Genomic DNA, 27,112 nt, shown 5'->3' with positions numbered 1-27,112 from the left:
AAATAAGTCTCGCAGGCCTCAACGATGCTGGGGTAGAGAGGTTTTATTTTGCAAAGCTTATCAAACCTTGCTGTGCCTCTCGCCTTCTCGTTGTTCTCATCAACTTCTGGGTCACTGATATGAAGCGCCCGTGAGATTGTCAGAAACCTTTTGCATGACATGACAGTGGAGGGGAAAGGCAGTTGATAGAGGGGAGCAGTTTTCCAGTAGTCTTTCAGGGTTTTCAGCTTCACAAGACCCATGTAAATGACCATTGACAGGTAACAAAAAAGATCTGACATGGAAATGGGCTTCCATCCCTCTTTCTTGCCTGCCTGCTTCTTAGCACCATACTTATTACTGTTCAACACCAGGGAATCAACAACAGATGAGGTGAAAAACAGCTGAAAAAGTTGCATGGGGCTGTACTTGGAGGTCATGTCCAGCTGAGGTCCTGATGGCCTTTTTGGTCTGAATAATGGAGGTGGAGGCGCCACATCCTCCTCCAGCACAGAGTGCAACCCTCCTCCTCTCTGATTGCAGGTTTATCTCTTCCCCATCTCCGCTTCTTTGTCACAGACTTCACACCTGGCAGGGCGGGGGTAGGTGTGGAGCCGGAGACAGCAGGGGTCCGGCTAGATGAACAAGCTCCTGTGGGGGATGGGCACCTTGGCAGTGGGGGCTCCCATCAGAATCGGAGGGACTGTGAAATAAAGACACATACACACAGATTATATATAGAGTAGGGAAACTAAATCATTTTGGTGATCTGTGGTTCTATTCCATGTTTAGATAAAATACATGTAAAAAATCTCTCATATATACAGACACACAGATTATATATAGAGTAGGGAAACGAAATCATTTTGGTGATCTGTGGTTCTATTCCATGTTTAGATAAAATACATGTAAAAAATCTCTCATATATACAGACACACAGATTATATATAGAGTAGGGAAACGAAATCATTTTGGTGATCTGTGGTTCTATTCCATGTTTAGATAAAATACATGTAAAAAATCTCATATATACAGATACACAGATTATATATAGAGTAGGGAAACTAAATCATTTTGGTGATCTGTGGTTCTATTCCATGTTTAGATAAAATACATGAAAAAATATCTCATATATACAGACACACAGATTATATATAGAGTAGGGAAACTAAATCATTTTGGTATTATTTTCAAACAACGGCATGAGAGTTACTTACCAATCGAGAATTGCGTCTTCTCCATACAAAAACATTTCTTCAAATTGGGAGTCCAAACTTGTCCCACAATCTGATACATCTTCTTGTAAATCTGTGTCACTTTCTCTATCAATTTCGTCAATAATAGCATGTAGATCTGTATAGCTGGACTTTGCCTTTGATTTTCCAGATTTACTCGCCATAATTCTTTCAATAAAATAACGGAAAATGATCTCGACTCAATACTGCTACGCGCAAACAAAGTGGCTCCTTCGGGTAGAAATTTCAATGGCGAATGGCTGCGTAACGCTCGACTTTCGTTCAAGAGCTGGTCTTCCCAGATATAACCATTAGATATTGCCGTTTACCTCAGCTCATTGGCTCTCTACGAAGATAGATTTCAAGACGATCAGTGGTCATTGGGCCAAAATACAGTCAATCAAAGAAGCACTGGTTATATCATTGGCGCGCAATGAGGTCATTGTTTGGTGTGTTCAAATCAGTTCCTTTCGGTCAATACGTCCCGTAAAAATAACCATCAGGTATGGTTGTGTTACTAACAAACAGAGGATTGCAATGAAACCAACCATGACTAGATAAACGTACATTTAGTGTGAGTAATTACATCGAATGTTTCGTCGAAAGTTGAAGGAGTCGGAACTCATGACACAAGCCGTTTACAAAATGTGTCGTGTTATGCTATAAAAATGGATTTAATCGAACAAAACGACCATTTATTGTGAAGATTGGACCTTTTGTATTGCCAAAAGAAGATCTTCAAAGGTAATTTATTATTTTATTGCTATTTCTGACTTTTGTGACGCTACTGCTTGGTTGGAAAATGCTAGTTATACTTGTGTGTGCGGCGCGCTGTCGTCAGATTATCGTAAGGTACGCTAACGTCCCACCTAGCCTAGAGAAGTTAAAGGTCCACAATACAACTTGAAGCCGTGGACAGAAGGTCCACTCTATCTGGCTGATGGTGAGGCTAAACAACCACTTGGATGGAGTGAGGTGGAGTTGAGCCTGTGTAAACGCTCCTATATGATTCCGTCTGTTATCCTACAAACCAAGAACCTTGCTTTTCCTGTCGTGTTGGGAATTGATTTCATGTACTTCAGTGGTGTCCAGATTGATATCGCACACAATTGCTACTGGTTTCCATACAATCTGAGCAAGAAGCATTTCTTCCAATCAGAAGCTACAACGTTACATGATTGGGGTCCAAATGTGGCAGTCTTCTCTGCCGTTGCTCTGGTACCACTAACCCTTGATAATCCTTCTGATGATCTCCTTTTACAGGCTGTGAGAAGAGCTCAGCTGGAACAGCCAGAGGAGTTAAAGCTGTTGGAACAGCTGCAGAATATGCTGATGTATGTACTTCAAAGCTAAGACGCTTTGAGGCTCCTGAAGCACAAAATATTCCTTACACAGGAAATGCCGATCAAGCAAAAGCCATATCGTTTGTCCCCAGTGAAGCTAATCACCCAATAGGGACTCATTAATGATATGTTGACACAAGATATAATTGAACGTTTCTCCTCCTCCCTGGGCTGCTCCTGTTGTCCTCATCCCGAAAAAGACCGGTGGTCTTAGATTTTTTGTGGACTATAGGAAGACCAACAATGTTTCCCAGACTGATGCCTATCCTCTTCCCACCATCCACGAGATCCTGGAGTCATTGTCTGGCGCTGTTGTGTTCACTACCCTTGACCTCAATAGTGGCTATTGGCAGGTTGAGATGGACCAGGAAAGCAAGGACAAGACTGCTTTTGTCTGTGCTGAGGGCTTGTTTTCCTTTAAGGTGATGCCTTTTGGATTAAAGAATGCACCTGCCACTTTCCAAAGACTCTTGGAGATTGCGTTAGGTGAGCTCAAAGGGAAGATCTGGACGATATAATTATCTACTCCCAGAACAGAGAACAACACTTTCAAGATCTTCAAGCAGTGTTGGACAAGCTAGAAGAAGCTGGTCTGACATTGAATATGAAGAAGAGCCAAACCTCCCTGAAGTTCCTGGGCCATATTGTATCTTTTGACGGCATTCGTGTGGATCCTGAAAAGACCAAGGCTGTACAAGACTTTCCTGTGCCAACCACACTCAAGGCCCTTCAATGGTTCCTTGGGATGGCTGGATGGTACTATCGGTTTGTGTCGAACTTCTCCTAGGTGGCAGAACCCCTCAACGTGTTGAAGCGAAAAGGAGCGAAATTCCGATAGACGGCAGAGTGCCAGACCTCCTTTGAAACCCTGAAACGACACGTCGTCACATCTCCCATTATGGGTCATCCCAACTTTGACTGCCCTTTTGTTGTTTACACTGATGCAAGTGATGTTGGACTTGGTGCTGTCCTAGTCCAACAGACTGGACTTGGCACTGAAGAAGTGCTAGCGTTCGCCAGTCGGACATTGAATGGAGCAGAACGGAACTACTCCACAAACGAGCAAGAGTGCCTTGCAGTTGTCTGGGCTTTGGAAAAGTGGAGGTACTACCTGGAGGGAAGACACTTCACTGTGGTCACTGACCATTCCTCCCTTGTGTGGGTGTTCAAGACCAACAAACCAAGTACCAGACTCATCAGATGGACTCTACGGTTGCAAGAGTTCACCTTTTCAGTGGAAGACAGGAAAGGAAAATACAACACTGTTCCAGATGCCTTATCCAGAGCTCCTGCTTGTGGTAATGGTGGTCCTCATCTTACATGTGCTACTGTCCTGTCAAGCAGTCGAGACTCACCCAAAACTGACTTTCCCATCTCTGATGAGGCCATTTGGAAAGCCCAACAGGATGATCCAGAAGTACAGGCTTTGTACCAGACTATCCTGGAAGATGGAGAAAAAAATGTCAATCCTACCACAAAGCTGACCATCATTGAAGACAAAGTCTACCGAGTTGTACAACTACCTCACAGAACACTCTACCAAATGTACATACCTGAAGCTCTACGCCTTCAACTGCTGCAACATTTCCATGAAGACCCATTAGCTGGTCATTTGGGTAGGTTCAAAACCTACAAGCGGTTGCAGGCATTACTGTACTGGCCACATCTGAGCATGGATGTGAAGTCACACATCCGAAACTGTCAGGTTTGTCAAATGTACAAACCAGAAGGTAGAAAGCCTGCTGGCAAGTTGCAGCAAACTATGGTTACCCGACCTTGGGAAATGTTAGGAGTGGATTTGATGGGTCCATTTCCTAGAAGCTCCAATCAGAATGTGTACATGCTTGTTTTTGTTGATCACTATTCCAAGTGGGTGGAGCTCTTTGCCCTGCGTCAGGCCACAGCAAGGACCGTCTCTAACATCCTTACGAAAGAGATCCTGACTCGCTGGGTTGTGCCTGATTACATCCTGTCTGATCGAGGTTCCCAATTTGTCTCTGATCTCTTTGAGGAGACCTGCCAACCTGAGACAGAAGTTGACCACGGCCTATCACCCACAGACCAACCTCACTGAGAGAGTAAATCGAACTTTGAAGACAATGGTTGCTTCCTATGTAGGGACCCAGCATAAACACTGGGACAAGCACCTTCACAAGTTTCGATTTGCCCTGAATTCTGCTGTGCAAGAGTCCACTGGAGTCACACCTGCAGAGCTGAACCTAAGTCGTCTCCTCCAAGGACCCTTGGATATGGTGCTACAGCCCCAGCAGCTTACTCCAGACTCTGCATGCTATGACCAGGTAGTCCATCTCCATGACTTGAGAGCTCTTGTCTCAAAGAACATGATCCAGGCTCGACTCAAGCAGAAGAGAAATTATGATAAGAACAGACGAGACATGCAGTTCCAGCTTCGTGATTGGGTGTGGCTTCACTCTCATCCTTACTCGAAAGCTGAACAATTCTTCTCGGCCAAGCTCGCTCCTAAATGGCAAGGACCATAAAGGATTGTGGAGCAGACGGGCGCTTTGAACTACCGAGTGGTGAAAGAGGACACAGGGGAAGATATGCGCATTGTCCATGTCTCACGCCTTAAGGCCTGTTACCCCTCGGCTGAGGAATTGGAGGAGATTGAGCGCCGCAAGGTCCTGGATATCTATGAAGAGGAAAGTGAAGAGACTTTTCTCGGATTCCCAGACCCAGAAGTCTCACGCCTTAAGGCCTGTGACCCCTCAGCTGAGGAGCGTGAGCACCAAAAAGTCAAGAATATTTTTGTAGAGGAAAGTGATGAGACCTTTCTCGGTTTCCCCGACCAAGATGTGTCTTCCAGGGCAATCGTCGGCTTTTTCCAGGGGAGGGGGTGTGTAACGGCCCTGAATTTTTCTGAACCGTCTCAGTGCTTCTCCTTCCAATAGGGCGCTTCCCCTTTAATTCCCAATTAAATAGCCAGCATCAGCTGCGCAAAAGTGGGGTTGTGATGGAGATGTGAATGAGAATGTGTTCAACCCTCAGTTCCGAAGCTTCTCTATTCCGTTTGGTTTGTTGCCTTTAAAAGTGTGTTTTGTAGCCTAATAGCAAGTTTACCCAGGTTCGGATCCACTCTTTGCGTCCGTGGACTACACCTCTCCGTTGTTCTTCATGGCCTTTCTCCGCTGGAGATCTGTTGGCGGATTGGATTGTCTGACTGACCGACTGACTACAACCTTTTTGTATAAGGTATTTCATTTGTTTTGGTGTGATGTATACCGTGATGATTTATGTAGTTAGTTGTAGTTGAGGACTTATTAAGAGTTGATACGCTTGATGGTTGTGTGGTAAAATAATTGTTATTTTGATTGTATGATTTGATACTGGGTTTACGCTACACTTGTATGAACGGACAAACATTGCGTGACTAAGGTCACTTGAGTTCCCTGAACTTCTTTTCCGGGCTGGACTCTCTTTAGGCCAGAGGTACAGGACATTTCTGGAGGAACCAGAGCTCATTATTTGTTATATTGTTATGTGTGTGTGATCATTTATGTTGGTAATACAACCCACGCAAAAGAATACAGTTGTTTTTGAAGTTCTTTCCAATGTTTTAAGGGTTTATGAAAAGTGTATTTCCATCCTGACTTTTACATAAGTCATTTGTATTGGTGTAGACTTGACGGACCAGATGGGACTCATTCCCTCCCAAACCAAAAGGAGAAACCAATGTTTTCTCTGGTAGGCACAACCTACCTGGCACCCCTATAAATAATAACCTTAAGTGAAAACGGTTACAATGTACTGCACTGACACAAATGACTGATGATTGGTTGAAAGAAATTGATAATAAGAAGATTGTGGGAGCTGTACTGTTAGATTTCAGTGCAGCCTTTGATATTATTGACCATAATGTAACGGCTGTCGTAATCCTCCTCCTCGGACGAGGAGGAGAGGCGAGAAGGATCAGACCAATATGCAGAGTGGAAAGTGGTCATCTTTTAATTCACGTAGACTGAACACTTAATATACAAAACAACAAACGTGACAAAACCGCAAACAGTCCCGTGTGGTACTAACACTGACACGAGATAAAAACACGTGAATCCCAGGCTGCCTAAGTATGATTCTCAATCAGGGACAACGATTGACAGCTGTCTCTGATTGAGAATCATACCCGGCCGAACACAAACATCCCAACATAGAAAACAACACATCGACAACCCACCTCAACTCACACCCTGACCAACTAAATAAATACAAGAAAAGGAAAAACAGGTCAGGAACGTGACATAAACCCCCCCCTTAAGGTGCGAACTCCGGGCGCACCAGAATAAAGTCTAGGGGGGGGTCTGGGTGGGCGTCTGTCCACGGTGGCGGCTCTGGCGCTGGTCGTGGTCCCCACCCCACCATAGTCAAACCCCGCTTCCTTGGCCTCCTCCCAATGGCCACCCTCCAAATTAACCCCACTGGATTAAGGGGCAGCACCGGACTGAGGGGCAACACCGGAATGAGGGGCAGCACCGGAATGAGGGGCAACACCGGAATGAGGGGCAACACCGGAATGAGGGGCGGATCCTGGCTGGCTGGCTCTGGCGGATCCTGGCTGGCTGGCTCTGGCGGATCCTGGCTGGCTGGCTCTGGCGGATCCTGACTGGCTGGCTCTGGCAGCTCCTGACTGGCTGGCTCTGGCAGCTCCTGACTGGCTGGCTCTGGCTGGTCCTGGCTGGACGGCTCTGGCTGGTCCTGGCTGGACGGCTCTGGCTGGTCCTGGCTGGACGGCTCTGGCTGGTCCTGGCTGGACGGCTCTGGCTGGTCCTGGCTGGACGGCTCTGAAGGCTCAGTACAGACGGACAGCGCTGGGCAGGCAGACAGTTCAGACAGCGCTGGGAAGGCAGGCAGTTCAGACAGCGCTGGGCAGGCAGGCAGCTCAGACAGCGCTGGGCAGGCAGACAGTTCAGACAGCGTTGGGCAGACGGGCCGTTCAGGCACCGCTGGGCAGACGGCAGACTCTGGCCGGCTGAGACGCACTGTAGACCTGGTGCGTGGTGTAGGCACTGGCTGCGCTGGAGAGGAGGAAGGCTCTGACAGCGCTGGACAGGTGGGAGCAGCTGGAGAGAGAACCCGGAGAGACAGCCTGGTGCGGGGGGCTGCCACCGGTGGACTGGTACGTGGAGGTGGCACCGGGTATACCGGACCGTGAAGGAGGACACGCGCTCTTGAGCACCGAGCCTGCCCAACCTTACCAGTTTGAATGGTCCCCGTAGCCCTGCCAGTGCGGCGAGGTGGAATAGCCCGCACTGGGCTATGCTGGTGAACCGGGGACACCATCTGTAAGGCTGGTGCCATGTATGCCGGCCCGAGGAGACGCACTGGTGGCCAGATGCGTTGGGCCGGCTTCATGACATCCGGCTCGATGCCCAACCTAGCCCTACCAGTGCGGCGAGGTGGAATAGCCCGCACTGGACTAAGCACGCATACTGGGGACACCGTGCGCTTCACCACATAACACGGTGTCTGACCAGTACGACGAAAGATGTCCTCTTGTCCTGTCGAAATAGCCACTAACGTTAGCCACCCACTGGAGAGGTGTCCAACTCGTGAAAGCGCATCACAAAGAAATCCAGGAAAATCGCAATAAACTGATATAAACTGCTATAAGTCGGTTTAAATTAACTACCTTATGATGTCTTTAACAACTATAACGAATAAAAACATGACCGGAGATACAGAACTGCTAAAACGAACGCTTTGCAGGAGGCCATTGTGATGTCCCTGATGCGCCAAGCGCCCCGTTGAAAAGAACGGTACTTCCGTTCCACGGTCTTATATAGGGCCCCAGATTGCGCAATCCACTCCATTCAAATTCTCACCGCTTACTGACATCTAGAGGAAGGCGTATGCAGTGCATGTAGCCCGATGGCTTACATGGGGACTTATAAACTGACCTCAGAACAGGGACCTCGATTTCTGAAATCTCACTCCCTGACAGGAAATGTGCTGCAGAATGAGTTCTGTTTCACTCAGAGAAATAATTCAAACGGTTTTAGAAACTAGAGAGTGTTTTCTATCCAATAGTAATAATAATATGCATATTGTACGAGCAAGAATTGAGTACGAGGCAGTTTAATTTGGGAACGAATTTATACAAAGTCGAAATGGCGCCCCCCTAGTGTCAAGAAGTTAACAAAGAGTTGCAGTCTATTTTGGAATGGGTGGCCTGTAATAAACTGGTCCTGAACATCTCTAAAACTAAGAGCATTGTATTTGGTACAAATCATTCCTTAATTAAGTTCTAGACCTCAGCTGAATCTGGTAATGAATGGTGTGGCTGTTGAACAAGTTCAGGAGACTAAAATGACTTGGTGTTACCTTAGATTGTAAACTGTCATGGTCAAAACATATAGATTCAATGGTTGTAAAGATGGGGAGAGGTCTGTCCGTAACAAAGAAATGCTCTGCTTTTTTGACACCACACTCAAAAAAGCAAGTTCTGCAGGCTATAGTTTTGTCTAATCTTGATTATTGTCCAGTCATGTGGTCCAGTGCTGCAAGGAAAGACCTAGTTAAGCTGCAGCTGGCCCAGAACAGAGCGGCACGTTTTGCTCTTCATTGTAATCAGAGGGCTGATATAAATACTATGCATGCCATTCTCCCTTGGCTAAGAGGAGAGACTGACTGCATCACTTCTTTTTATAAGAAACATTAATGTGTTGAAAATTCCAAATTGTTTGCATAGTCATCTGACACACACAGTTATCCCACCAGACATGCCATCAGGGGTCTTTCACAGTCCCCAAATCCAGAACAAATTCAAGAAAGCGTACAGTATTATATAGAGCCCTTATTGCATGGAACTTCCTTCCATCTCATATTGCTCAAATAAACAGCAAATCTGGTTTCAAAAAACATAAAGGCACACGGCACAACGCCTCTCCCCCATTTGACCTAGATAGTTTGTGTGTATGCATTGATATGTAGGCTACGTGTGCCTTTTTAAAAAATGTATGTGGTTCTGTCTTTGAGCTGTTCTTGTCTATTGATGTTCTGTATTATGTTTCATGTTTTGTGTGGACCCCAGGAAGAGTAGCTGCTGCTTTTGCAACAGCTAATGGGGATCCTAATAAAATACCAAATACCTGGTCAGTCAATGTCATGGAAAGAGCAGGTGTTCTTAATGTTTTGTATACTCAGTGTAAAATTAAATATCTTCTCATTGATGTCTTACTAACTTCAGTATCTTACTAACATATTCCATAATATCATTTTATAGGCTGTCTGCGCCATTCCTCCTATAGATGGAGTGGTGTTACTGTCACACAGTGTTAGTTGGAGAAAGAAAACAAATGAACGTGTGGATTCAATGCTGACAGCTCTCTACCCATTGTCTGCAGTTTGAACTGATGTAGGACCTGCCTTGTTATTTGATACTTCAACCCACAGATCTCTTTAAAGACTTAAAAAGTAAACACCTTCTTCCTTAGGCTGAATGAAGTACCATTATAGCCTCATACTTTGTCTGGGTCAACCCTGCAGACTTAAGTAGCATGTAGTTCACTCAGACTTGTTAAATAAACAATATTATTTATACATAGTAAGACATTACTACAGTAACTGCTCACCCTTTCAAGTTTCTCTCCCACTTTTATCAAGAGTTAGAATGATGTATTTACACTCACTTTTTAAGTATCTGATTTAAGAGTGTATTTATAACACTAGCTTTAACAAAATAAATGGACAGGTTAACGACAGTAAATAAGCACAAATCCAGCCACCCAGCCCTGTGAGAACCCCAAGAGAACAGGGTGTGAGAGGAGGTTGAGTGATGAAGAGATTGTGATTGATGAAGACCAAGTCCAGACCCCTTGCCAGCAATGTGCGGCATCCTCACAGACACTGTAGTCTGTAATATTTATTGCATCAGTAAAAATTTTGGTAACAGTTACTGAAATCAAAAAAGGTTTTACATTTCGCTATCTTTTGAGGTGCACATGGATACAGTGTCTCTATCATTCTAGCTAAGATTAGTTGTGTCACAAGCCGGCTCATAGCCTGTGACAAAAATGAGGGGACACGAACAACAGGTATAGGCCAATTTAAAAGTGTTCTTTATTATAAACAAACTATTAACTTAAACTAAGAAAAAGGAATGAGGTGTGGAAGTATCATGATGTAAGGTGTATGTAAAGTGCATGGATGCGTGAATATGTGTGTGAGAACATGACTGAGTGAAAACTATGCAAAACTACAAAGGAACAAACAAATCATGAGCATACCTGGAGGAGCAGAGAGAGAGAAGTGATTAGTGAAACAGTTTAAATACTTAGAGCCCAGGTGACTCCAATCACTAACGACCCTCCTCTGCCTGCAGGAGGAACCGCCCCCTGCACTGCAGAGGAGGAGCCGTGACAGTTGTGACTTGTTTGAGGACTAGCCTACATCTGGTGTGGCCTTTGTTGTTTCCGCGGTGTAACTCCGTCGGAATTTCCAGTCCCTGTCTCATTGAAAACAATGGCATCTGAATTCGTCGGGCTATTGTGCTTTGCCTAACAGAGTACAACAATAGGAAACCCTCTTTGCTCCCCCTACTCCAATACCTCTGTCATGAATCATTCAGTTCTCATGTGTTTACCACCACCACTCCTGAAGCGTCTTATTGTGGAGTTAAGGTGTTTCCCTCTCTCACTGACTCTTGACTCAGTAAGCCCTCAGTCATCTCTCTCCATCAGCTCAGTCATCTCTCTCCATCAGCTCAATCCTAACCCATTGTTAATTCAGGTTCCTTCCTACAGTATGTGCTATCACTCTCTTTCAGCCCACAGACTTAACATTGTGGCTTTTTTCATGTCCTAATGGAATTTTTTCCCTCTTCATTTCGGTTTTTGTCCACTTTATTTTTCCGGATAAAAGGGGACCTGTGCAGTCACCTTCATGACCTCTCTTGAGTGAGCAGTACACTCCTCGCAAAATAGTACCGGCGTAACTCAATTGGTTGTGAACACCAGATACAGTAGATGTATCCTCCAGCGAATCACATTCCAAACTCCTCTTTGCTGATAGAGACAGATGTTGGGGACAAAACTCATACAAATACTGAAGCTTATCTTCATGAAGGCCAAGTATCCGTTGAAAGTTTATTTGTTCACATCTTAATAATGTGTTCAGTTTTGGGTACCTGTCTACTCCTTACAAATGGGTGGTCTGAGGAGTGATCCCAGACTGCTATAGTATGAAGCGGTTTTCTTTTCTACACTTGCCTCGAGTTCAAAACGGTTCGAGCTGTGTGACAGTGGGATTCGGGGGGCCTTTATTACATCTTCTCTTGGGAGTGCAAGCCACAAACGGGAGAGTGGGGGTGTCTTTATTGTTGTGCCTAGCAAAAATAGCACTGTCATTTCCAATGGCACATCTCTGGTATGGGTCGGGTTTCTGAAAGCCCACTTCTTGAGCATGTCTGGGGCCATCTGGGAGAGATTTGGAAACCCAGCGTGAATAAAAACATACAAATGTATTTAATAAGGCTAGGAGGGGCTGCGGACGGAGTCTAGAAAAGGGTGCTGCTTTTAAGGACAGCCCATCCCCTGCACACTCCCCACTGTCTGGGAGAAAGAGGGAGTTTACTGTTTACTCAGCTTGTGGAGAGCAGGAGACACAATGTTCAGTTGTGGGAGTCTAGCAGATATTGAGAAAGGCGGAGGTTGCCAATCGATGAAAGAAAAGAGGGGGCCTTATCTGTCATGGTTGGTTACAAAAGGTAAAAACAAAGTGACCAGGAAGCTCTCCTAGATAGTGAGATGGACATGGTGTCCATTCTAATGGATCTACTGCAGTAGAGGCATGCACTTCATGAGATTCAAAATGTTAGTTTTTTTCACTGATCTACACAACCTCTGCCTACTACTGTCAATTAAATGAAAACACCTGAAAGTTTCCACCTCACTGAACTATCGCTAGGGGGAATTGTCCTCATAATAACTTGTACCTCATAAATATCTGTACTTTTCTAAGTCTTTATTTGTCTCCCATATTTATTTTATATGCACTCTGCTCAGCAGAGAAGCTTGCTCTCACACAAAGAGTTGCGCAACGTCTTCAGCTGCGCTCGGTTCTTGATTAATGACTCAGGATATGTGAATGAAAATATGAAAACACTAGCGAGAACTGCAACAAGTGTTCTGAACTCGGGCCCAGAGTAGTGAGAGTACAATCTCAGACTACAGGTTTCATGCCATATCCCTTCCCCTCAAACCACTGTTTGTCCTTATTTCCCACAAAATCCTCATCTAGTTCCATGTACTTTATGGTTGCCGTCACCCACCCTAGAAAAATAGAGTTGAACTCATAGTAAATGTTCTTTATTGTTTCAAGATCACATTAGCTTTCACAAGGAATCCAAGCCCTTCTGCCAGGCAAAATAAGACAAGTTAATTATTTTTAGGACATTAACTATGTGTGATTGTTACTTAGTAGCTTGTTCGCTTGATTGGGGCATGTGGTTAGATGCTTTCACAATGCAAGAATTGTGGATTGAACTCCAAGACTGTAGAGCTCCTAAATACAAAAACATCTAGATTCCATATCTTGCAATGGGTTTAATTCATCTTGAGGACAGATGTAGGATCTTAATTTGGCATGTATTGTGGCAGGAAAATAATCCTGCAGAAACAGGATTTGAATGTTTAGTTCATAATGTTGCTTGATCGGTGGTTAGGCAATTATCTGGTCAAAAGTAGGCTGCATGAAAAGTGGAATACTGTTAATATAACCTTGTGTTAGTGCGGGTTTTCAGTGAATTTGTAAATCCTGAAGCTCATCTGCATTTCCTGCAGCACAGGAAAATTCTCAGCAACAAAGGATCCTACAGCAAATTAAGATCCTACATCTGTACTAAGTGATACATTTATAGTATGCGGTCTGCGTGTTGCCAGATATTTATTATGTGTTTTATATGTACCCAATTGGATGTATTTTGGGGATAATGGATTAAAAGGAATAACAGAACCAGTGAGTACACTCCTTTGCTGCATTTTTAAGTGGCATATGAACTATCCAACCAACAAACCAAGGCCATTTTAACCAGCATGTGGTCATGTAAAATCGCCCAGGTGAATTTTATGAACTTAATAATGTCCACTATTAACCAAAGTGTTAGATGGCTTTAACTTATTGTTCCAAATGCTTTAGCCTAAATGTGGCATGAGCGATGATTGGCAATGTATTGTTATAACACTCCACGGCCTAATGGAAAGCTTTATGTTCCTCCATAGATTGGACCTGCAGCTCTCTCTCTCAGCACCCTGTCACTGAGGCAGTTATACATGGAAAGGGCATCGGCTCATTTCGAAACAGAGAGCATTACCAATCCCATGGCCTGAAATGACAGATGTAGGCAAAAGTTACTCATACTTTTCAGCTGGCCAGGATGCCAGGCTATGGCTATATCATTGCAAGCATGCCAATAAAACCTTGTGTCCCTGTATTGCAGTCATATACTTACTGCAACATAGTGTACATCCTAATACTCATCCACACTTATACACGTGATGTGCACAATACAAAACACCTACTGTATGAATATATACAGATTACTCTCAAATAATGTCACTCGTCACACGCTACTGATACACACTCAGAATGCCACACTTCAGCTTCTCTCCTATTGGACGGACAGACAGACCACACAGAGTAGCCTTTATTCTTTAACATCTGCTATTCAGCTTTTTGCCCTTTTATCTCACCCTGCCAGAAATAAACCCCAACCAGGATAAACTCACCTTTTTTACCTGTGGGAAGATAATACTCAACCATACTATAAGCTAAATAAAGTTCCTAGCTAGCAGCGGAGTTGACAGTTTTACCTATGACATGCGGCTGTATGGGGGCTGATGAGATTGATGGCAAAGGTCAGGGAATGACAGGACGACCACAACGTGGCCATCACTTTGTCGTCATGCGCAATGTTCTTCCAAGAGTACAGTGGAAAATGTATTGACATACTAAGAAACTGGTACAGTTGACTGTGAAAATAGGTAACCCAGGTGTGATTGGCTTTTACATGACCTTCATGCAGACGCTTCACCAGACGTTGAGCTGGTGCTACCCTGTGTGGGCAGTGATCCATGCTGAACACTGTGTGCCTCCTGATACTATGGACGTGATTGATGGTATATAACTAATTCATCTCTTATTGAAAGTGGTTTGTGCAGCAGGACATTCTATGAGGCTTTATTCCATATCAGCAGCACATCTCCTGACCACTGATGACTGATTAGCTAGCTTTGAAATGTGTACCCCCTTGTAAGCTCACTCTCCAATACTAAAGACAATGCTAAGGATGGCGCAGGAGAAGAGGAATGTCTGGTGAGCTGGACGAGTTAGCCTGAGCCAAGAGGCCTCTCCCTCTCCAGCCCGCACCAGCATATGAGCCCTGTAATATTCATTCATAAAGTAGTGAGGATGTTTTTATTGTGCCTGATACGTGGGAAAGACATTACCAAGGCCTCACCTGTAATAAGTTAAATACCAACCAGATGGAAGCAACAGCTTTTCTGAGGGCTCATGAGATGGATGGGACGGTCTAGTTTGGATCTGTCCATCTTGAGAATGACAAAAGACATATCCATCTTGAGGATTTCAAAGAACCACTAGTAACACTTTACTTGACACCCAGTGTCATAACATGTTATGACATGGTCATAACCATGTCATAATGTATCTTAACAGCTGACATAACGTGTCATAACCTGTCATAATATGGTCATAACACTGTCATGACGCATATATTTACACCTGTTGTGACATATATATTGTGTTTTATGGCTGGTTATGACACCTACATAAGAGTGTCAAAACCCACATTTATTTAAATCATTTTTTTCCCTGCCAAGAAGTTTCCTTTCATTTGAAAGTTTGTTTCTTAAATCCTTTGTTGCAGTAATGAATTCTTTCCAGTCATGTTTTTTTCATAATGACACTGTCATGAAGCATTATGACCATCCTGTGTCACTTTACTTGAACTAAGAAAATACAGTTTTGACACTGTCAAGAAGCATTATGACCATCATAATCATATAAGCCAGATATGCCTATCACGTACATGCCCTTATGTACTGTATGTCAGTCATCAGTCAAAAAGAGGGTGACTTGTCCTGCTCCTGAAATCTGCTTCTGCATTCATCCCAGTCATCAGCAACAGAGCATTTGGGTAGGTGCATGTCTAATATCAATGTGTGCGCAATTACAATCATAATTTAATATGGTAATTAAAAAATATATATTTACAACGTAAACATACTTTTGATACTTAGACTGTAGTGTAATGGAATGTTTTGCCCTGTGTGGTAGGTTTTGGGGGTTTTGACTCTCTTATGTAGGTGCCGTAACCAGCCATAAAAATAACACAATATGTCATGACAGTGTTATGACTGTATTATAACAGGTTATGACAAGTTATGTCAGCTGATATTATGATATGGTTATGACCGTGTCATGTCGTTATGACGTGTTAAATAAGTGTCAGTAAGTGTAACATTCTGTCAGTGTACCCCGGTAGGTACTGTATGCCTCATATGGGATGTGCGATAACTAGCATGAGTTCTGAAGAAAACTTGAATGAAGCCTTGATTTCCAGGCTTCTCTTCACAAATCTCAAACGCCTGGAGACAACGTGACTTTGTCAGGTCAGTCAGACAATCTATTTTGACCATATAGATGTCAGATGATTATGGTCATGAACCTAACCCTATCACAGTTTTATGGGGGGAAATGAAAATATGATGTAATACTGTACCAGAGGTAGATGGTCTTGATTATATAGACATTCATGTAACAAAGTGAAGCATTGAACAGTTCCTGTTTTATCCTGAACACGTGGCCATACTTGTCAACTCTCAACTCATAAATTATTCATGGGAAACAAGGAAAAGTCTAGAGATATTCAGTAGATACAGTTAACACATTTTCAGACACCCCTGCCAATTTGTAGCATGTCATTTGATCAGCAGAGGGAATAAATCAAAACCACTCTGTTCAGACGGGTATTCCAAGGGTGTTTTAAGGGCTGCTGCTCGTTGTCACCCCTATCTCAAGATCGACAGAGAACTCATCTTTTGTCCCAAAGCCTGATCTGATCTTAACTACGGTCCTGATTTAAGATGAAAGGTTCAAATTGTTCAGCCGCAAGTCCTATGTTTATCTCAATAGTCATTCATCATGCCTTTTCATTTGAGATGCCCTTATCCAGGGAAATCTGCTTACTGTTAATACTATTTGCCGATCTGGAAAGCCATAGCCAATCAATAAATAATATAATAATACTCGTAGGAAAGGTTTTCATCTTTAGCTCACAATCTGTGGATAATAAAGATTAAAACATTTTGTAAAACATCACAGTACAATTGAAAAATATATGGCACATAGGAAACAAACAAGGGTGGTCTATGGTGATAGGTGGGATGGACTGAGTGTGGCTGAGGGTTGGGATTAAAGAGTTTGTTTGGTAATGTATTGTTGTTATATATAAAAGTACCATGTATGTAACATGTGTAGGTAAAATGTATGTATATGTAGTAAAAAAGCTGTACCAAAAAAACTTTTGTTCTTAAAAAAAAAAAAAAAAATTGCCAGGCTAGACCTGCACGCTCATGTGGTCATGCAGTATGGCTAGTATTACTTACAAGGTGTTTGGATGACACTTTCCACATCCACTCGACTCTTACATATCGGCTACCTTTCCACCCCTCTTCTGCGGTTTCAATCCAAGCCGTTGGTGACGGACCACCCTGGTCAACCCTTGAATGCCATTGATTTACACCTCGTCAGAGCATTACATTTGCTGAGGGTCAGGGTGGCATCGTAGAGCAGCAGCCTCTGAAACCTCTGGGACGTCCAGAGAAAGGCCTCGCCGATACAGAGAAATAGTATTGATTGGGCCTCCTCTAAAAATATCTGTTAATGCAAGCACAGGGAACATTCTCCCTGTGCCAACATCAATAAGCCATCCCTGGGTCATGGGATCCTCCAGGAGCCCCAGATCTCATTCATTTTGTCAGAATGAGTTTGCAATGCTACTTTTCACCAGCAGCTTTCCTTCTTTTGATATGACTAAGTTATACACTGTTAGTGTCCAGAGTACTAAACTATTCATTCAGAAAATATAATTTCCCTCTACATTTTTGGGTAGAACAGCTAAGGTCTAATATCAGGGTTATGGATTTTAACGAGAGGTTTTTATGGTGCGTCTGATTCCAATTACGCTCCCTCCACTATCGTCGGTCACGTCTACAGATTCGCATGATTTGTGCATAGGAGACAAATGGCACGAAGCAGTAGAAATTTCAATAATGACATAATGAATGTCAGGAATTCAACTTTTTTGTTTACTACCACTTTGTGACATTTTGGTCTGATGCCCAGCTTCTCAATCTGATCAAATAACTTCAAGACAACGTTCACTTTATCTTGTTACTTGATCCCTCGTTTTTATATGCAAGGTCGACAACTGTTGGCTACCACTGTGGTACAGATGTTGAACCAGCTTCACAAACACTTTTTGAGGAGGAAGTTTGTGAGCTGAGAGGAAGTATGCGCAGTACAGGACGGAGGCTGTTGCTCATCTCTTTCTCTCAAAACTACACTGAGATGTGTTCATACCGTGTCCACAACAGTGCCGTTGTTGGCATTTGTCACATTATTCAGAGGTCCTCAAGTTTTGCAAATGTAACCACACCCAAATATAGAGAGAGTTTTTAAAAAAGAGCCTCCACCTCCCATGTTGCAATCAGTAACACCACAAGTGAGGTTCTTTTGACACATAGGAAATCAGTTACCTTTCCCATGGAGGAAAAATGCACCACACATTTATTGCACATTTGTGCAAAGGCTTTAATCGCTTAACGGGCCGCCCCAGCCTCCTGCTTTTCTCTTGCCAAGAGGATCATTATGTTGTGTGGGGGAATTTATTTTTTCCATATGTTATTCTTTACTGACCCATTAATCACAATTTGTACTCATTTAGTTTTTTTCCATTATATTTAAACATATCCCCAACCCCCACAACCTTCCCCACCCTATCCCTATGCTGTCTGCACAGAACGTCTTCGCCAAAGTCCGCTCTGAAAGAATAAAACGTCAATCCCTCATCAAATAGGTGAAATTCTATGGGGATTAATTTGTTCATTCTTAAATGAATTGGAATTTGTATTTTCCCTCCCGCTAAATCGCGACCACCATCACCATAGGTAGACACATTCTACACTTACTTCAGCTCTTTCTTGCCCTCTCATCATCTCGCCATCTCCTCGCTCATACCCTCTCTTTAATCGTAAAAGGTTATTGTATTTGACTGCTCGGCGCAAGTAGTGAAATGTTAACCGCTTTCTTTGAAACTTTGTTCTGCGGCTAGATTTACAGGATTATTTCAATAAAGTAGAGTTAAATAGCTTTCCAAAAAGATTACAGAAATGAGATCAAGATGTTTTTGGAATACTTCCCAACTTCGATTTCCCTTTGGATGGTCTTGTTTTAATTTTGTTTTCAAAGGGTCCTGAGTACTGCTAATTTGAGGATATCGGCAAAATGAAACGGTGAATATTACCATAACATGTTGTCCCTACATATGTTGGGGTGATCCATGTGCTGGTGCTGACGAATGTACATGTGTACAGAGACATTGATGAACAATGCTGCTCTCATGTCCTTGATCAGGGTGATGGTGAAATAGATGTCATACTGATGTAATACTGAATACTAATGATGAACCTTGATCTTTGCAGACTGAATGGACAGATGAAGCACAAGCTGGTCTTCCTCAGGGAGCACGTTCCCAGGGACACTTGCCTGGTCCTAGTGGGCCACTCCATCAGCTGCTACATCATCCTTGAGATGATGATGTGGGATCCTGAGCTGCAGGTGAGACCCCACTTTGGATTAAGTACTATGGTAGAAGTGAAATTGTAGTGTAACGTCTATCATATCGAGATTTGTCAGGCTTTAAAGCGGCAATCAGCTGTTGAAACAACAACAAATCTAACTACCTTTTCCCTAAAACGGCGCAATCGGGGGAGAAGGGCCTTGGTCACTCTGACAGAGTTACAGAGTTCCTATGTGGAGATGGGAGAACCTTCCAGAAGGACAACCATCTCTGCAGCACTCTACCAATCAGGCCAGACGGAAGCCACTCCTCAGTAAAAGACACATGACAGCACGCTTGGAGTTTACCAAAAGGAACCTAAAGGACTCTCTGACCATGAGGAACAAGATTCTCTGGTCTGATGAAACCAAGGTTGAACTCTTTGGCCTGAATGCCAAGCGTCACATCTGGAGGAAACCTGGCACTATCCCTACGGTGAAGCATGGTGGTGGCAGCATCATGCTGTGGGGAGGTTTTTCAGCGGCAGGGACTGGGAGACTAGTTAGGGTTGGGGGAAAGATGAACGGAGCAAAGTACAGAGAGATCCTTGGTGACAACCTGCTCCAGAGCACTCAGGACCTCAGACTGGGGCGAAAGTTCACCTTCCAACAGGACAACGACCCTAAGCACACAGCCAAGACAACGCAGGAGTGGCTCCAGGACAAGTCTCTGAATGTCCTTGTGTGGCCCAGCCAGAGCTTGAACCCGACCGAACATCTCTGGAGAGACCTGAAAATAGCTGTGCAGCGACGCTCCCCATCCAACCTGACAGAGCTTGAGAGGATCGGCAGAGGAAAATGGGAGAAACTCCCCAAATACAGGTGTGCCAAGCTTGTAGCATCATACCCAAGAAGACTCGAGGCTGTAAATCGCTGCCAAAGATGTCTGAACAAAGTACTGAGTAAATGGTCTGAATACTTATGTAAATGTGATATTTCAGTTTTTTTATTTGAAATACAATTGCCCAAAAAAATCCTAAAACCTGTTTTTGCTTTGTCATTATTGGGTATTGTGGGTAGATTAATGAGGGGGGGGAATTATGTTTGGTGTATATGGGCCCTCTGAGCATTGATTTCCATCTAGTTGCCTCTGCTCTATGGCACCCTACTGTCCCGTGAGGGGATAGGCTGGTCCAGGGTGGTAGCTTGGCACGTTACAAAGTGCAGTGAGAACACTGCCTCAGCATGGGAGAGGTGCATGTTAGAGAAGGCATGTGAAGGGGGCGGAGCTAGCATGTTGGAGTGAACGGCTGTGTGTGAGAGGCTCCTGCAACTTTTTTGCGAAATAATCTAACTTAACCTACTTTATGACACTTTTTACAACAAACGTTTCTTTCTAATACAATATTGTAACTTTCTATGTAAAAATGCCGAGTAATAAGCGACCAAAGGACAATAAATCCACATCGGAGGCCTACTCCACACCGAGACAGTTGTCTCGTTGGTCATGGCGGAGACAGTCATGGCGGAAGGCACAGGTAACAACGTGACACTTACAGAACTTACCCGGGCTTTGGGAGAACTACGTGTTGCTTTAGCTGAGGATCTTATGGCTACTATTGTTGAACTGGACACCAAAATCGAGAGCACCATTCAAACGGTCGCTTCGCAGGGCCAGAGTATTGTGGACCTTGAGAAAGCTTCAACGCTGGTAGGATCGACGAGTTAGAGAAGCTATGCACGTCACTGCAGGATCGTGTGCAGAGGCTTTCTGTGAAAGTGGTCGACCTGGAGGGCCGATCCAGACGTAATAACCTTTGCGTTGTTGGTCTGGCAGAGGGGGTGGAGGCGGGCTCTCGCGCCCCCGACTACTTCGCCAAGCTATTGAAGGATGCAATGGGATCGGATGTTTTGGCTTCGGATCCCCAGCTGGATCGTGCACATCGCGCTCTTGTCCCAGTGCCTGGACCGGGCCAACGTCCTCGCCCAGTAATCATCTGCTGTCACAGTTTCAAGACCAAGGATCTTATCCTGCGCGAGGCTCGAATGAGGGGTAATCTGTTACATAAAGGGCACCCCTTTCGTGTCTATGATGATTACGCGCCCGATGTGGCAAAGCACCGCGGCGGCTACAGAGATGTCATGACCAAACTCTACAAACTCCATCTTCGCCCAGCCTTGCTCTTCCCTGCAAGACTCAGAATTAACCCGCCTTCCGGTGAGAAGATTTGGGTCTCCTCAGTTTTGGACGCAGAGAAGTTTATCCGGGAACATACGCCAATCCCCCGTACAGGTTAGAGTGCCTTGTCATTGTGTGTTAGGGTCTGCTCATGGACTCGAATCCATACTATACCATAACGGGTGAAACCGTATTAAACGGTCTCAGCAAGGGCTACCGAACATGTAAGACGCTGTGGAGGGCGGTCAGAGCTCTCATTTAAAGTTAAATTCACTTTCATTCTGGCTGTGTTCAGAGCGATGCCTATTTGGGATGCCTTCCAGGTTTGATCATTGACACTTTCGGATGGATATACTTATATTCCCCCATTTTTGTTTTGTTTCGTTATTTATTTTTCAATTCTTACATTATTGTTATTACCATACCATTTATTTATTGCTTGCAGGGGACTGGGGGTGATGGTTGGAAAGGGGCAGACATAGACACCTGGATAGCAAGTTGATGTTTTGTGCCGTTCTGCCTTTGTCATAGCCGAGGGCCGCTCTCCCGATTAGATCCCCACCAGCCCTCTGTAGTGCTTGTGTCTGTGTAGGTGTCCGTACATATAATTATTATTTGTACTTTATTATTATTTTCTCTTAGTATTTTAGTATTATGTATGTGTATATTTTAAATTAGTGTAGATTATTATTCTGGGGTATGAATGTTTGTGTATGTAGATGTAGGTATGTATGTGTATATATGCATATGTATGTATGTGTATATATGTGTGTGTGTGTGTGTGTGTGTATATGTATATATTTTTAAAAATCTATATTTTTATATGTATTTTTGGGGGGGTATGTGTGTGTGTATGTATGTGTGTGTATATGTATGTGTGTGTGTGTATATGTATGTATGTATGTATGTATATATGTATATATATATATGTATGTGTGTATATATGTATATATGTATATATATATATATATATATATATATATATATATATTAGAGGTCGACCGATTATGATTTTTCAATACCGATACCGATTATTGGAGGACAAAAAAAGCCGATACCGATTAATCGGCCGATTTAAAAATAATAATAATATATATATGTATTTATATATATATATATCATACACACACACATTTTTGTAATAATGACAATTGCAACAATACTGAATGAACAATGAACACTTTTATTTTAACTTAATATAATACATAAATAAAATCAATTTAGTCTCAAATAACATGAGAACATATGTTAAAACGAACCAGCAGCTTTCATGGGTCTTCAATATTCCCAGTTAAGAAGTTTTAGGTTGTGCAGAAAGCAGAGCTTGTCTGCATGTTCCCCTGTCAGTCTGCTCCTCCGCAAAACACAGACCTTATTTGAAGTAGATCAAGACATTCTCTATGGAAGACATGAATGGTAAAATAACGAAGGAACCCCTTTCAAGTTCAGCCGCAAGTTATTACAGGAATTATAACGCGTCAACTATTTCTCTCTAAACCATATACCTTTGACTAATCCGGAAACTATCACCTCGAAAACAAAACGTTTATTCCGTTCCGTATTTTATCTAACAGGTGACATCCATGAGTCTAAATATTCCTGTTACATTGCACAACCTTCAATGTTATGTCATAATTACGTAAATTCTGGCAAATTAGTTCGCAAAGAGCCAGACGGCCTAAACTGTTGCATATACCCTGACTCTGCGTGCAATGAACGCAAGAGAAATGACACAATTTCACCTGGTTAATATTGCCTGCTAACCTGGATTTCTTTTAGCTAAATATGCAGGTTTAAAAATATATACTTGTGTATTGATTTTTAAAAAAAAAAAGGCATTGATGTTTATGGTTAAGTACACATTGGAGCAATGACAGTCATTGATTGATTGTTTTTTATAAGATAAGTTTAATGCTAGCTAGCAACTTACCTTAGCTTACTGCATTCGCGTAACAGGCAGGCTCCTCGTGGAGTGCAATGTAAACAGGTGTTAGAGCATTGGACTAGTTAACTGTAAGGTTGCAAGATTGGATCCCCCGAGCTGACAAGGTTAAAAATCTGTCGTTCTGCCCCTGAAGGCAGAACGTTCCTAGCCTAGTTAAACAAAGATTAAATAAAGGTGTAAAAAATAAAAATCGGTAAATCGGCGCCCAAAAATACCGATTTACGATTGTTATGAAAACTTGAAATCGGCCCTAATTAATCGACCATTCCAATTAAATCGGTCGACCTCTAATATATATATATATAATCATTTTTTTTTGTTGATTGGGGGGTACGTTTAATTTAGAAAAATCCTTGTTCCGATCTCCTAACCCACAATATGTAAATGTACTGCTGTCTATGTCTGTTGCTGATGGTTTATGTTTAGACCGGCATTGCTTAGCAATATAATCTTGTGATGCTATATCTTGCTTATCTCAGGGATTGACCCAAGATGACGCTTAAGTGCGCAATATGTTTAAGTTGCAACTTATTCTGTTTAGGTTTATTAGATGCTAATTGAACACTTTATTCGCGGGAGCCTCCTCAGTTCATATGTTAGTAGAAGTTCTAGGATAGTGAGAGGTGAACGTATAGTTGGGATTTTATTTTTGTTTTACCTCTTGTTCGAGGTTGCGCCGTGCTTTTTTGGCATCGGCCAGACAATGTGTTTATTATTTGTATTTTTATTCTTTTTTCTCTCCTATTTGTGTATGCCTGTTAAAGGTGGGTTGATGGGGGGGTTAATGTTGGGGAAAGTAGGGGAACAGGGTGGGAAGTAAAGGTGCTTGCAGGGGGGGAGGGGTTGGTTGGATACTGCTCGGGTGTAGGTGCTACATATGCTGATCATGATGGTTTGGTGCGCTTTCTTACCTTTTTATTGAGTTACATGTTATGCAGGCCACCATAGGAACTAACTCTACTAAATATCTATGGGCCAAACATTGATAACCCCTCTTTTTCAAAAGAGTCCTTGCCCTGATTCCAGATATCTCCCATACTAACCTGGTCATTGGAGGGGTGTGCTAGACCAATATTTGGATAGATCCTCTACCCGGCGAACCCCTACCTCCTATTCAAGCGAATTCTTGAATACCTACATAAAAAATTCTAACTTATTTGATATATGGAGGATCACTAACCTAAACTACTAACCTAAACTACTCCCCTATACCTGTTATGTGAGGTATCATGATATTATAATCTCTGACCATAGTCCACTCACCTTCTCCCTGAGATTGGGTGACATCGTACCAAACGAGAGGGTCTGGAGGTTGAATCCTCAGCTCCTCACAGAACCAACATTCTGTGAACATCTTAAAGACCAAATTAAATTTTTATTTGATACCAATGACAACACAGAGACTTCCCCAGCATTATTGTGGGAAACACTGAAGGCTTATTTGAGTATCATCTCCTATCAGACTGCCAGGAGTAGGCAAAACAGAGGAAAATTGTTAGTGTCACGCCCTGACCTTAGTATTCTTTGTTTTCTTTATTATTTTGGTTAGGTCAGGGTGTGACAAGGGGTGGTTTGTTTAGTTTGTCTTGTCTAGGGTTTTTTGCATGTCTATGGGTTTTTAACTAGTCTAGGTAGTTATATGTCTATGGTTGCCTAGATTGGTTCTCAATTAGAGGCAGCTGTTTATCGTTGTCTCTGATTGGGAACCATATTTAGGCAGCCATATTTCTTGAGTATTTCGTGGGTGATTGTCTATGTGTTAGTTGCTTGTGTCTGCACTTATTATATATAGCTTCACGTTCGTTTTATTGTTTTGTAAGTTTATTCAGTGTTCTTCGTTAATAAAAGTAACGATGTATTCATATCACGCTGCGCATTGGTCCTCCGATCCTTCTTACTACTCCTCCTCAGATGAGGAGGACGACGAAAGTGACAGGTAGAACTGGAGGGACAAATTCACTTACTGGATAGGGAGAATGCTAGCCATCCATCTATGGAGAAACATTCAAAAAAGTACCTCTTTAAAATTTGAATATAATCAGATTCTCTCAGCTAAAATTGCTAAATCTTTTCTCTATGCCAAGCAAAAATATTTTGAGTTTGGTGACAAACCACACAAATTACTCGCCAGACAACTTCGAAAAATGTGAGTGACCGAATGATTCACAAAGTTAAATCTGCATCTGGGGAATTACTCTCTTCCCCCAAAGACATCAATGACAGATTCCGTCAGTTTTATGAGACTCTATATACATCTAAAGTGGATCCTAACCCCTTAATTATGCAAATCTTTTTGGAGGACTGTAATCTTCCGGCCCTGAACCAGGACGATTCTAACTTCCTGAATAAGGAAATATCTCTTGAAGAAATTCGAGAAACAATTAAATCTCTAAAGAGTGGCAAGACCCTGGGCCCATATGGATACCCTGGTGAATTCTATAAAACATTCAGCAACATGCTCTCTCCCTACCTGCACAAAATGTTGGTTCAGGCCAATGAGGATGGAGCTCTCCCATCTCCCAGCTCTCCCATTCATTACAGTTATACATAAGAAGGGTAAAGATCAGGAAGAGGTAGGGTCATACAGACCAATATCCCTCCTTAATACAGACCAAAAGATTTTAGCAAAAACTCTGGCTAACAGGCTTAGCACTTTAATTGTCAAATTGGTCCATTCGGACCAGACCGGCTTTATCCCTAACAGAAACTCATTCTTCAATCTCAGGCGCCTCTTCAACATTATGTATTCTCAGAGGTTACCCAACGTGGACCTTGCCGTTATATCTCTTGACGCCGAAAAGGCCTTTGACCAAGTTGAGTGGTGCTATCTATTCAAGGTCCTCCAGAAATGTTATATTGTAGATGGGTTCATAAATTGGATCCAGCTTTTATATAGGAACCCCTGTGCGAGAATACTCACTAACCAATCATTGTCGCCCCGATTTAACCTTTACAGAGGGACAAGGCAGGGTTGTGCGCTGTCGCCTATGCTCTTCGCCCTAATCATTGAACCTCTCGCTCAGGCGATTAGATCTCATGCAGCAATACACGGCTATAATACTAAAGATACTCTAAATAAGATTTCCCTATACGCAGATGACATTCTCCTCTATGTAACAGAACCCCAAGCTAGTATTCCAGCTATTCTTGATGTGATTAATTTGTTTGATACCTTCTCGGGTCACAGAATAAATTGGAACAAGAGTGAACTAATGCCCATACGGTTGCAAAACAACTCCTGGCTAGAACATCTTCCAGTTAGGTAAATTTTTCTGAAGATAACTTATCTAGGAATTGTAGTTACCAAACAATACTCCTTACTATTTAAAGAGAATTTCCCCTCTCTGATGCAAAAACTGAAGACAAACATACAATTTTGGAGAACTCTCCCAATTTCTCTGCTCGGAAGAATTAATGCCATTAAAATGGTCTTCCTCCCACAACTGCTCTACCTATACCAGAACATCCCAGTATTCATACCTAAATCCTTTCATAAACAACGACTCAATTATCAATCCTTTCATCTGGGATTATAAAACACACAGGATAGGTAAAAAACACCTCTGCAAATCCAAGATGTTAGGAGGATTGTCTCTCCCAAATTTTATATTTTATTACT

General features: G+C 42.9%; 1 pseudogene; it reads left to right on the top strand.

Annotated features, from left to right (window-relative positions):
- Positions 1 to 4,656: 4,656 nt before the first annotated feature.
- The window catches only part of LOC120023261, a 47,663-nt pseudogene continuing 25,207 nt past the window's right edge, over positions 4,657 to 27,112 (top strand).

Source organism: Salvelinus namaycush, chromosome 28 (genome assembly GCF_016432855.1).
Source record: "Salvelinus namaycush isolate Seneca chromosome 28, SaNama_1.0, whole genome shotgun sequence".
NCBI lineage: Eukaryota > Metazoa > Chordata > Actinopteri > Salmoniformes > Salmonidae > Salvelinus > Salvelinus namaycush.
This window is presented reverse-complemented; position numbering and strand designations above follow the sequence as displayed.